The following is a 9,976-nucleotide window of genomic DNA, read 5'->3' on the forward strand; positions in this document are numbered from 1 at the left end:
AAAACATGCTGGAACCATGTGCCTCTAGTGCAAACAAGCACTGCCACAAACCACCGTGGGGCATAAAATTCTTACTTTTCACTTGATACATGTTTTTTAACAGAACTATCAAAAGATAACTATGTTGTGATATAATAGTGTATTTCCAACTGCCCTGAACTAGTCTAGATTTCTTGAAATCAGAGCAGCTCCTTCAATTTAATACAGTCACTTTTAAAAAGCATGGTCTTAAACAGCAGGGCTTCCTTGTGAAAGCACCCGCCCAACAAATCTGAGGGTTTCATTGCCGCTTGAGGGAGCTCAAAGGTAATGCGTGAACGTGCAGATCTCCGTGAGTTTCATAGGGGGAATAATTAAAAGGAAATAGTTTATATACACAAATAAAAGGGTAACTTTGGAAAGCAAAGTTATATGTAGCGAAGGCTATATAGATATTGTCTTTTTGTGCTGGCTAACCAGTCCAATTATTCCAGGAGACTGTTGTCATACCACTTTTCCAGGTCTCTGTGATCCACAGAACATGTTTTTTGTTCATGCACACACTCCAGTTTCCCCCCAGGACACAAATACTGCTGTTGCAAAAAACCAGAGTCTGCAGACTATGCTCCCACTGTCACTCTCAGTAGGAAAACGCTGAGAAGCCTCAGGACACACCCTTGTTAATATGGGTGAAGGGAGCCCCAGCCCACTCTGATCATGAAATACAGAGCCGGAGTCAAAAGAACTGACTTCTCTATGGCTCACAGCTGCTTCTTCAAGACCCTCCTGGTCCATTTTGAGCATAATCTTAAATCACAGGTATTTCAGAGACATTATAGTGTAGGTCAAGAAAGATAACCCACACAACAAGAAACAAACCAGCCTGCGCTATAAAATTCCAGGTGGTTGTACCCAGCGAAGTTAAACTCAACAAATCTGTAGAGTGCCAGATTAGTATCATCAGAAAGATGTCCCTGTAACTATGTCTAAATGTCAGTTCAGAAGGCACAGGTAAATTCAGAGAAATAGTAGTTAAAGCCACAAGAGAGGTTACCAGCACACACTCAGAGGTGCCATTTTAATGCTTTATCACTGCTTAAGCAGTAATACTTTGATTTTATTTTTTAAAGTGTAATACTTTCATATTGATTTCAAATCAACCTAACATGTAACTCTCATGGGCAGTGACACAATGCCAGCACTTTGACAAAAGGACCTCACAGAAACTGTCTTCTGTAACTTTGGATCAATTTTGTCAGTGAGGATATTTAAAGGAAGATCTAAAAATCCCAGATTTAATCTCCTAAGTCTCAAAAAGGCTTTTTAGTTCCATCATCAAAGTAATAGGAAAACCACATAGTGAGGAAACCTATTAAACTGCAATTTCTGATTTAGGATGATAATATTATGGCCCAGATTCAGCTGTGTATGCCAATGGAAAGCATGGAAGTGAACAGCTTTCAGAGGCTTTAGGGATATCCTCACCAAAGCTCTTATTTGGTTGACTTCGATTAATCGATTAACCACCACAAAAAATTTTACAATCTTTCAAGCTGACTTGCGGATCAGGATTTTATCCTGGGCACCTCTCTTGCAGTGCTTTTTGCATTAAAGGCCAAAAAAATGCACTCTGCAAAAGTATTTTTGAGAGCTTCTGACAACCGTGGCAGATTGTCTCTGCCAAGTACCATGACAAAGGATACCTGGAAAAATAAATACTCAGCAAAGGATATCATCTTGACTGTCTGCAAACTTAGCAGTAGAATTTTAAGCACTGGCTTGACATCTTCTTGTTCCATTCAGTTTATGGAAAACTCTGCAACATTACAGTCCAAGGCTTCCTTACTGTAAGATGTCCTGTGTGCCGCTGTTCCATCAACATGTAACAAACAGAACAAGACTGTCTCCTTCCTTTTCCTGTAAAAACAGTGAGACAAGGCTAGATCAGCACAGGCAACCTGGAAGGTTGAATACTGTTTAGTGATCTCTCTCTAACTTTATTATTTAAACTAAAGAATTCTGGATTTGGATTATATATTTTTTTTTTTTTTTTTTTTTTATCTAAGTCATTACCCAAATGAACTGTGCTACCCTGAAAACTTCAAGCTCATGATTTTATAATGTGTCTTGCTTTTTCATGACCTCTCTTCTGCTTGCTCTTGGGAAACCAGAGATCCATCTGAATTCACATATTCTGTGATTTCCTAAGAAATAAATAAGTGTTAACATCCCACTCTGCCAGTAAAGCCCTGTCATTCATTCCTAACAATTCCATTCATTCCTAAACACTTGCATTATTGCCACTCTACCAACACTCTATTACTATCATACAAAAAATATTCAAATATGGAAGGATTAAGCTATTTAAGCTATTAAAAAAGCCACCTAAATAATTTTAAAATTACCACTTTATGTTACTATTAAGCAGCTTCTAATGAGCATAATTAATTCAATACCAGAATAGCAAAAGTGATAATGGTGGGAGGGTTCTTCACATGGAGCACAGTGGCAAGTTCATAGAATCATAGAATCATAGAATAGTTAGGGTTGGAAAGCACCTCAAGATCCTCTAGTTCCAACCCCCCTGCCATGGGCAGGGACACCTCACACTAAACCATCCCACCCAAGGCTTCATCCAACCTGGCCTTGAACACCGCCAGGGGTGGAGCACTCACAGCCTCCCTGGGCAACCCATTCCAGTGCCTCACCACCCTAACAGGAAAGAATTTCCTCCTTATATCCAATCTAAACTTCCCCTGTTTAAGTTTTAAGCCGTTACCCCTTGTCCTGTCACTACAGTCCCTGACGAAGAATCCCTCCCCAGCATCCCTATAGGCCCTCTTCAGATACCGGAAGGCTGCTATTAGGTCCCCATGCAGCCTTCTCTTCTCCAGGCTGAACAGCCCCAACTTCCTCAGCCTGTCTTCATACGGGAGGTGCAGTACAACAAAGGGTTTCTGTGTTTTCATCCATCTGTGAGGGAATTTTCATAAACCTGAAACACATGCAATTAGATTATATTTATATTCAAAAATGTCAGAGGGTTTTTCATGTTCTTTTCATGGCTGTGTGCTTAAATATTTCATATTAAGCAAGACTGGATTGGTACTTTATCTTGCTCAGTATAACGTAGGACTGTTTACAGTACGGTAAGAAATTATGGTCATGTATCTGGAATATTGAACAGGAGAAAAAGAATATTTTCCCATTTGCTATTGCAAAATGCTTGCCACACCACCCCTCTCTTCCCAGTCACTTCTGTCTTCACCTTGGATATGACCTTGCTGTTTCCTGAAGCTTGATGGCTGTAATGTGCAGTGTGAGTTAAGGCTAAGATGATTCTCAAATGCATTGCAGGTGAGTGTTTATGTCACAAATAAATACAGTAGATTACTCTTAAACTCATACTTTAAAATGTTTATTACAGATGCAATTTCTGTCTTAACATAAATCAAAGTACTTAAAGTGCCATATGATACCAAATGCTTAGTTTAACAGCATAAAATTGAGTAAAAACTGTATATAGTACTTTATAGGTGCTATAAAATTCTTGTGCTTGGGGCCTCACCTTTTTGCATTGCCCAGATCAGTCAAGTCCACCGAACACTCTAGATAGTAAATACTCACGTGAAACAACAATTAGCTTTCAGAGTTTAGTTCTAAGTTATTACTTTCTTCAGTGAACATGTTTCAAAATATGACAAAATTGCAAAGAAGCAGGAACTGCATTTAACATGATTAAATTTACTTCACCATCATTAGACTATTACCCATTCTCTGAAAGAAGCCTGTGCTTTGCCTCCAACATGCATTAACGACCTATTATGAAAGATCTGTCATACACAAGCATGCGAACATTTTTTAAATCACTTCATGTGGTAACGAATGTGTTATTATAAAGCTCTCCATCTCCTGTATTCTTCCTGTCTCACTAAAATATTATTGGACTTGTGTACAATCTCCTTAAGACATGTCTCATTTCTGTAAACAGCTGGAAAAAGGCTGAGAAAGCATTTTTGCATCATAAATCTATCTGAGACCAAAGATCTTGGCCTTAAGGAACCTCTTCAGGTTTCAAAGGATACTCTGCTAAAGCAAACACCTCCTCCCTTCTCAGCTGAGTCAAACAACAGCACTGAGCTCGGTGGGTTTATTGCTCCTTTTTCTAAGCACACTCATCAGAAAGATTGTTCTTTGTATTTTCCAAAATTACTTAAAGCCCCTAGCTCTTCCCTAAGGCAAGTTGGTACTAGGCTGTATCTCTAATAGTGAAATCTGCTCAGGCAACATGTAAAAAAATATCTGAAGTGAGAATAGAAGAGCATCATTAACTATGTGTAGCTTCTCAGCCAAGCCAGTACCCTCATGAGGCTTTCTTTTTTAGTATTACTATCTGGGTACTTTGAGGTAGTAGGATGCAAAAAAAGAATCAGAGCAGACTGCTATAATACCTGCTAATTAACTTAATATTAAACTTCCTGTGAATTGGCTATCATTTGAAATAAGGCAATGCAGGAAACCTCTAAACCTTCACGTGCCATTCGCTTTCTGGACCACATTGCCCTGACTGCCTGGTTTCAACTCCCAGGGACCTGTTTGCTCTGGTTTCCAGCACTGACCCTTCCTAGAGAGATGGGTACATGAATGCCTGCACTTCAGTGGACATTCATGTACCAATGCAGACCAAAGCGAAGGACACTGACCATGTGGATGCTCACTGCCTGGGCCCCAGGGACAGGCAGAAAGACAGGTACTGGTGCTGGCTTCCAGGGAAGTCACATGGGCCAAAGCATCGCTGAGTAGTGTAGCTCTAAATGTGGTGGCCACTGTACATATATGTAATAACTTCCCCCTACAAAAGGCCTCTGGGTCTATCACCTTTCCTCAGAAATCACCATTTCTGCGGTTTTTTACTGTTTTTTCACAGGCTTATCTGCACAGGTGTTATTTTGAAGCTAGCCCATTTCCCAGCTGCTGGGTCTGGTTGCTTTATATTATTGCTGTGAGAGAGTGCTTTCCACTTTCCCTGCATCACAGTGGAGACAGAAGCGAACAGAACAGTGTAATTTCAAGCACCCTGCAGGAGGGCGCTGTATGTGTTCTCCAGAGCTTAACTCAGCTCTTTTATCCTGTTGCTTTCCTCAGTATAACCTAGAGAAGTTCACTTTGGAAACAGTTATTATGTCTAATAAGCCTTCTAAGGAAAAAAATAGTTTATCAGAGGCTGCTTAGCATATATATTAATAATAAATATGTCAATATAATAAATAAATATTATAATAATAAATATAATAATATAAATATAATGGTAAATATAAACATAAATAAATAAATAATAATAAAATATCCGGAGTTGGGAGAGGGGGGAATTCAGAACCTTTGGCTTTTGGGACTGCAGTTGAATTACTAGATAACACTTCTACTTCAGTCAGTGTACAATTTTTCCTCTGTGCCTGCAAAAATTTTCCTCAGGATACACATATTCCTGTCTCTCACCACAGCAGCATTGTGTGGTAACAGTGCTAAGCTTTAAAACATGTCCAGTTTACTTGGTTGAAATCCTGAACAACTACAGATGTCTGAGAGGCATTGAACCGAAGTGTTTACTGGGTAGTTCATCACTGGGAAGATGCATTCGTGAAACACTTAAACTTTTTAGAAGCTCTACTACTCCTTTTGGCAGGGTGGACATGAAGCACTCTGTAACTAAGCCCAGCAATTTCAGAAGGAAGCTCTGATTTTGAATAAAATGCTCAACCTTTGGTGTGTCACGCCACCACCGCTTGCTAGCCCGCTGCCCTGGGAATGAAGGAAGTTCACACCCTTGACAAGGGCTCTGTTTCCCTCCCTCTGGCTGAAGACCAAGCAAAGCGGTGCAAAGGCACTCTTTGTCACCAGCGCTAGACTTTTCATTCTTTTGGAATGAAAGCATATAGAAATGCAGAGACAGACGGGAGAAAGAAGCTGATTCCCACTGACTCCATTGCGGGCCTTGCTGTACACCCTTAATAGCCCTGTAAATATATAATGTGCATAATTCACTGGACTGGTGTTTTATTCTGTTCTTAAATTGATGTATATTACTAATTTGGCTAGCGGGTAACTTTGGTAAAGAATTGGCAATTTGGCTAGCAATAGGCTGTCACACATTAGAAGTATCCAACAAGAACTTTCTAACTGCAGCATAAAGCCTCATGGTGTCCCCACCTAGCTCTGAATTTATCTCCCTTAGTAACTTGTATTCCAAAAGCAGACCTCCTGTCAAACTTCCTCTCCCCCAAGACTGAGTTTTATGCACATCAGGCAGTTCCTCATCAGGCATTTCCTCCACCTTCAAGTTATTGACCTTTTCTGGGGAGTTTCCAAGATGTGGGTAAGGTGGGTTGTTTTTCTTTCCTTCTCTTTCTAGGCTGCAGCCCAGAGTCAAGCAGAACATTCCAGACAAACAGCTTTATTAAGTGGCACCGTTGTTCCCTGAACTTAGTGATTAATTCCTCTGCTGATACACCCACTCACTTTCCTCTCCTTGCAAATGAATCTTCCTACCTTTGTGCAATGCGCTTCTCGCTGTCTCTCCTAGGCCCCAGATCTAAGGAACTGCTTTCCACTTCTGATCTGTGTATTTGTTTGAAACTACTCTTTCACTATGCAACCTTCTACTTGAAGTCCTGTTTATCGAGGTATAACCTGCCTCAGAGTATGAGCTCTTTTCTGACAACACCCTGATAACTGTTGCTCCACTTTGCACACAGTCTTATCTAGCAATTGTTACTCCAAGGAAACACCCTGCCATCAATTTTTTGTTTCCTGATTTGCACCACTTCCCCCTTGCTGCATTGCTCCAGCATTTACATGAATTCTTATTCTAGCTGCAACACTTGCAGCAGGTAGCACAGAATAAGTAGATATTTCATTCAGTGCAGGAATTCTCAAAATTCATTGGATCCTAGAGCAGTTTGTGACCTTGTCAGCCCATTTAGGCACCGGAAACTGCTCTAGCATCTTCCCAGAGCCTTCTCTTCGCCAGGCTGAACAACCCCAGCTCTCTCAACCTGTCTCCATAGGAGAGGTGCCCCAGACCTCAGATCATCTTTGTGGATCTATCATTCAATATTCTATACCTGTAGTTGACATGGTTATCTTAAATATTCTTACTGGGTTGAGACCATTCAAAACTGAGAAATGCAAAATCAGTATTGTTCTAATAATTCTGAGTCAGCTCCACATATCCAGCTTTAACTCTGAGAGTAAGAGGCTTTGTTCTGTTTCACTACCCTAATAAAGTGATACTATGGGAAAGAGGAAAAAAAACCCAACTAAATCATAGAAATCTCTCATTTAGAAGGAAAAAAGAGAAGGGGGAGGAAGCACAATCCTTTCCTCATTGGCAAAGAACTGGAAACTGTCAGTTTATCTACCTGGAGAGGGGAGGAAAAAATTTCACAAGCTGGTAATCAAAAATAAGATGAGGACAAAATATTCTGCCTAAGCATTTGTTAAAGGGGCTGGAGAAGGGGATGAAATGCAGTTTTCTTTTTTACTTCCCTTCAAAGAATGAATGAAAAATTATTCTACACAGCAAGAAAATCACTTGTAATATAATTCAGAAAATATATTATTTCCCTTAGAAGCATCTCGCTCAACACTTGATTTCACATTTTCATTCCGTACAGATTACAATTCTTTGCATTTTTATACCTCTGTGTTCACCACCTTGTGGTTTTGAAGTACAAACAACTTCATAAATATTATTCATAGCATTAGAAAAAAAAAACCAAGTAGATTCATGTTCTTCCACACAAATGACAAGTGAATAAATACGAGTTATATGCATGACTAACTGAAATATTACACTAACATTTCCTGGCACTATAGGCATATCATGATTGCTACGCACAGCTGTAATCAATACTTAGTAAATGCATGTTAAATTAACACTATTCCTAAGCCAGAGTTTCACTGAAAGGTCATGTTAGCTTTGTTAGCTTGGAAGATTTCACCTGGTGTTGAGACACTTTGTTTATGAGACCCTCCTCCCCTCCCTTCCCCCCTCACCTCCCTCTCTGGGCCAGAGCTGGGAAGCTGCCTGGACCCCAAGCTGGGGATCTGCCAGCTGAGGCTGAGCAGAGGACTCACACTTCCAAGAAGAAAAGAAGAGTAATTGTGGTGGGTGACTCCCTTCTGAGGGGAACAGAAGGGCCCATTTGTCGACCGGATCCACCCCACAGGGAGGTCTGCTGCCTGCCTGGGGCTCGGATTAGAGATGTTAAAAAGAAGCTCTCTGAACTGGTGCAGCCGTCTGACTACTACCCACTGCTGGTTTTTCAGGTTGGCAGTGACGAAATTATTACGAGGAACGTAAGGGCGATGAAGAGAGACTACAGGGCCCTGGGACGGCTGGTTAAAGGGTCTGGAGCGCAAGTGGTGTTTGCCTCCGTACCTGTTGCAAGCGAGGGTGAAGGGATATATAAGAAGACTCTGCAGGTTAATGTATGGCTACGTGACTGGTGCCAAAGGCAGGGGTTTGGGTTTTTCAGTCACGGGCTGCTGTATGGGACACCTGGTTTGCTGGTGACAGGCGGGATACACCAGTCCCAGAGAAGAAAAAGGGTTTTGGGGCAGGAGTTAGCAGGGCTTATTGACAGGGCTTTAAACTAGTTATGAAGGGGGGAGGGGATTTAACAGGGCCTGTTGGGGACAAGCCCAAGAGGAACATGCTAGGGATTGAAGGATGGCGGGCTAAGGAGGACTATCAATCTCTTGTTTCACTTGTGGGAAAGGATAGCTTTTTAGACCCTGTCCCGCAGGGGAAAAAGGGTACTAGGACTGGCTCCCTGAAATGCCTGTACACCAATGCACGCAGCATGGGGAATAAACAGGAGGAGTTAGAAGTCTGTGTGCGGGCTAAAGGTTATGATCTAGTGGCGATTACAGAGACATGGTGGGACAGTTCACATGACTGGAATGTGGTCATGGATGGCTATGTCCTTTTTAGGAAAGATAGGTCAGCGAAGCGAGGTGGTGGAGTGGCTCTTTACGTGAGAGAGCAACTAGAATGTATTGAGTTCTGTCCGGGGTGGGATGAGGAGCAAGTGGAATGTCTGTGGGTACGAATCAAGGGGCTGACTGGCACGGGTGATACAGTTGTGGGGGTCTATTACAGACCTCCTGATCAGGACGAAGGAGTTGATGAGGCTTTCTACAGGCAACTGGAAGTAGCCTCGCGACTACATGCCTTAGTCGTCGTGGGGGACTTTAATTACCCCGATATTTGCTGGAAAACTCACACAGCCAGTCATTCACAGTCTAGGAGGTTCCTCGAGTGCATTGATGATAATTTCTTAATGCAAATGGTGGACGTACCAACTAGGGGAGCAGCGCTGCTAGATTTAGTACTCGCCAACAAGGAGGGTTTGGTCGAAGTGGTGACGGTCAATGGCAGCCTTGGCTGCAGTGACCATGAGATGGTGGAGTTTAGGATCCTGTGTGGGAGGAATAGAATACCTAGCAAAGCCACAGTTCTGGATTTCCGAAGGGCCAACTTTGGCCTCTTCAGTCAACTGCTAAGGGAAGTCTCATGGGAAAGTGTACTAGGCGGTAAAGGGGCTCAAGATAGTTGGTTAGCATTCAAGGACCGCTTCTTCCAAGCTCAGGATCGGAGCGTCCCAATGAGTAGGAAGTCAAGTAAGGGATCTAGGAGACCGGCGTGGTTAAACAAGGAGCTGCTGGGCAAACTCAAGTGGAAAAGGAGAATCTATGGATTATGGAAGGAGGGGCTGGCCGCTTGGGAGGAATATAGGACAGTTGTTAGAGGATGTAGGGAGGCAATTAGGACAGCTAAGGCCTCCTTGGAACTCAATCTTGCTAGTCGGGTTAAAGACAATAGAAAGGGCTTCTTCAAATACATAGCAAATAAAACTAACACAAGAGGCAATATAGGCCCACTGCTGAACGAAGTGGGTACCCTGGAGACAGAGGATATAAAGAAGGCAGAGGT

Source organism: Lathamus discolor, chromosome 3 (genome assembly GCF_037157495.1).
Source record: "Lathamus discolor isolate bLatDis1 chromosome 3, bLatDis1.hap1, whole genome shotgun sequence".
In the NCBI taxonomy this organism is placed as follows: domain Eukaryota; kingdom Metazoa; phylum Chordata; class Aves; order Psittaciformes; family Psittacidae; genus Lathamus; species Lathamus discolor.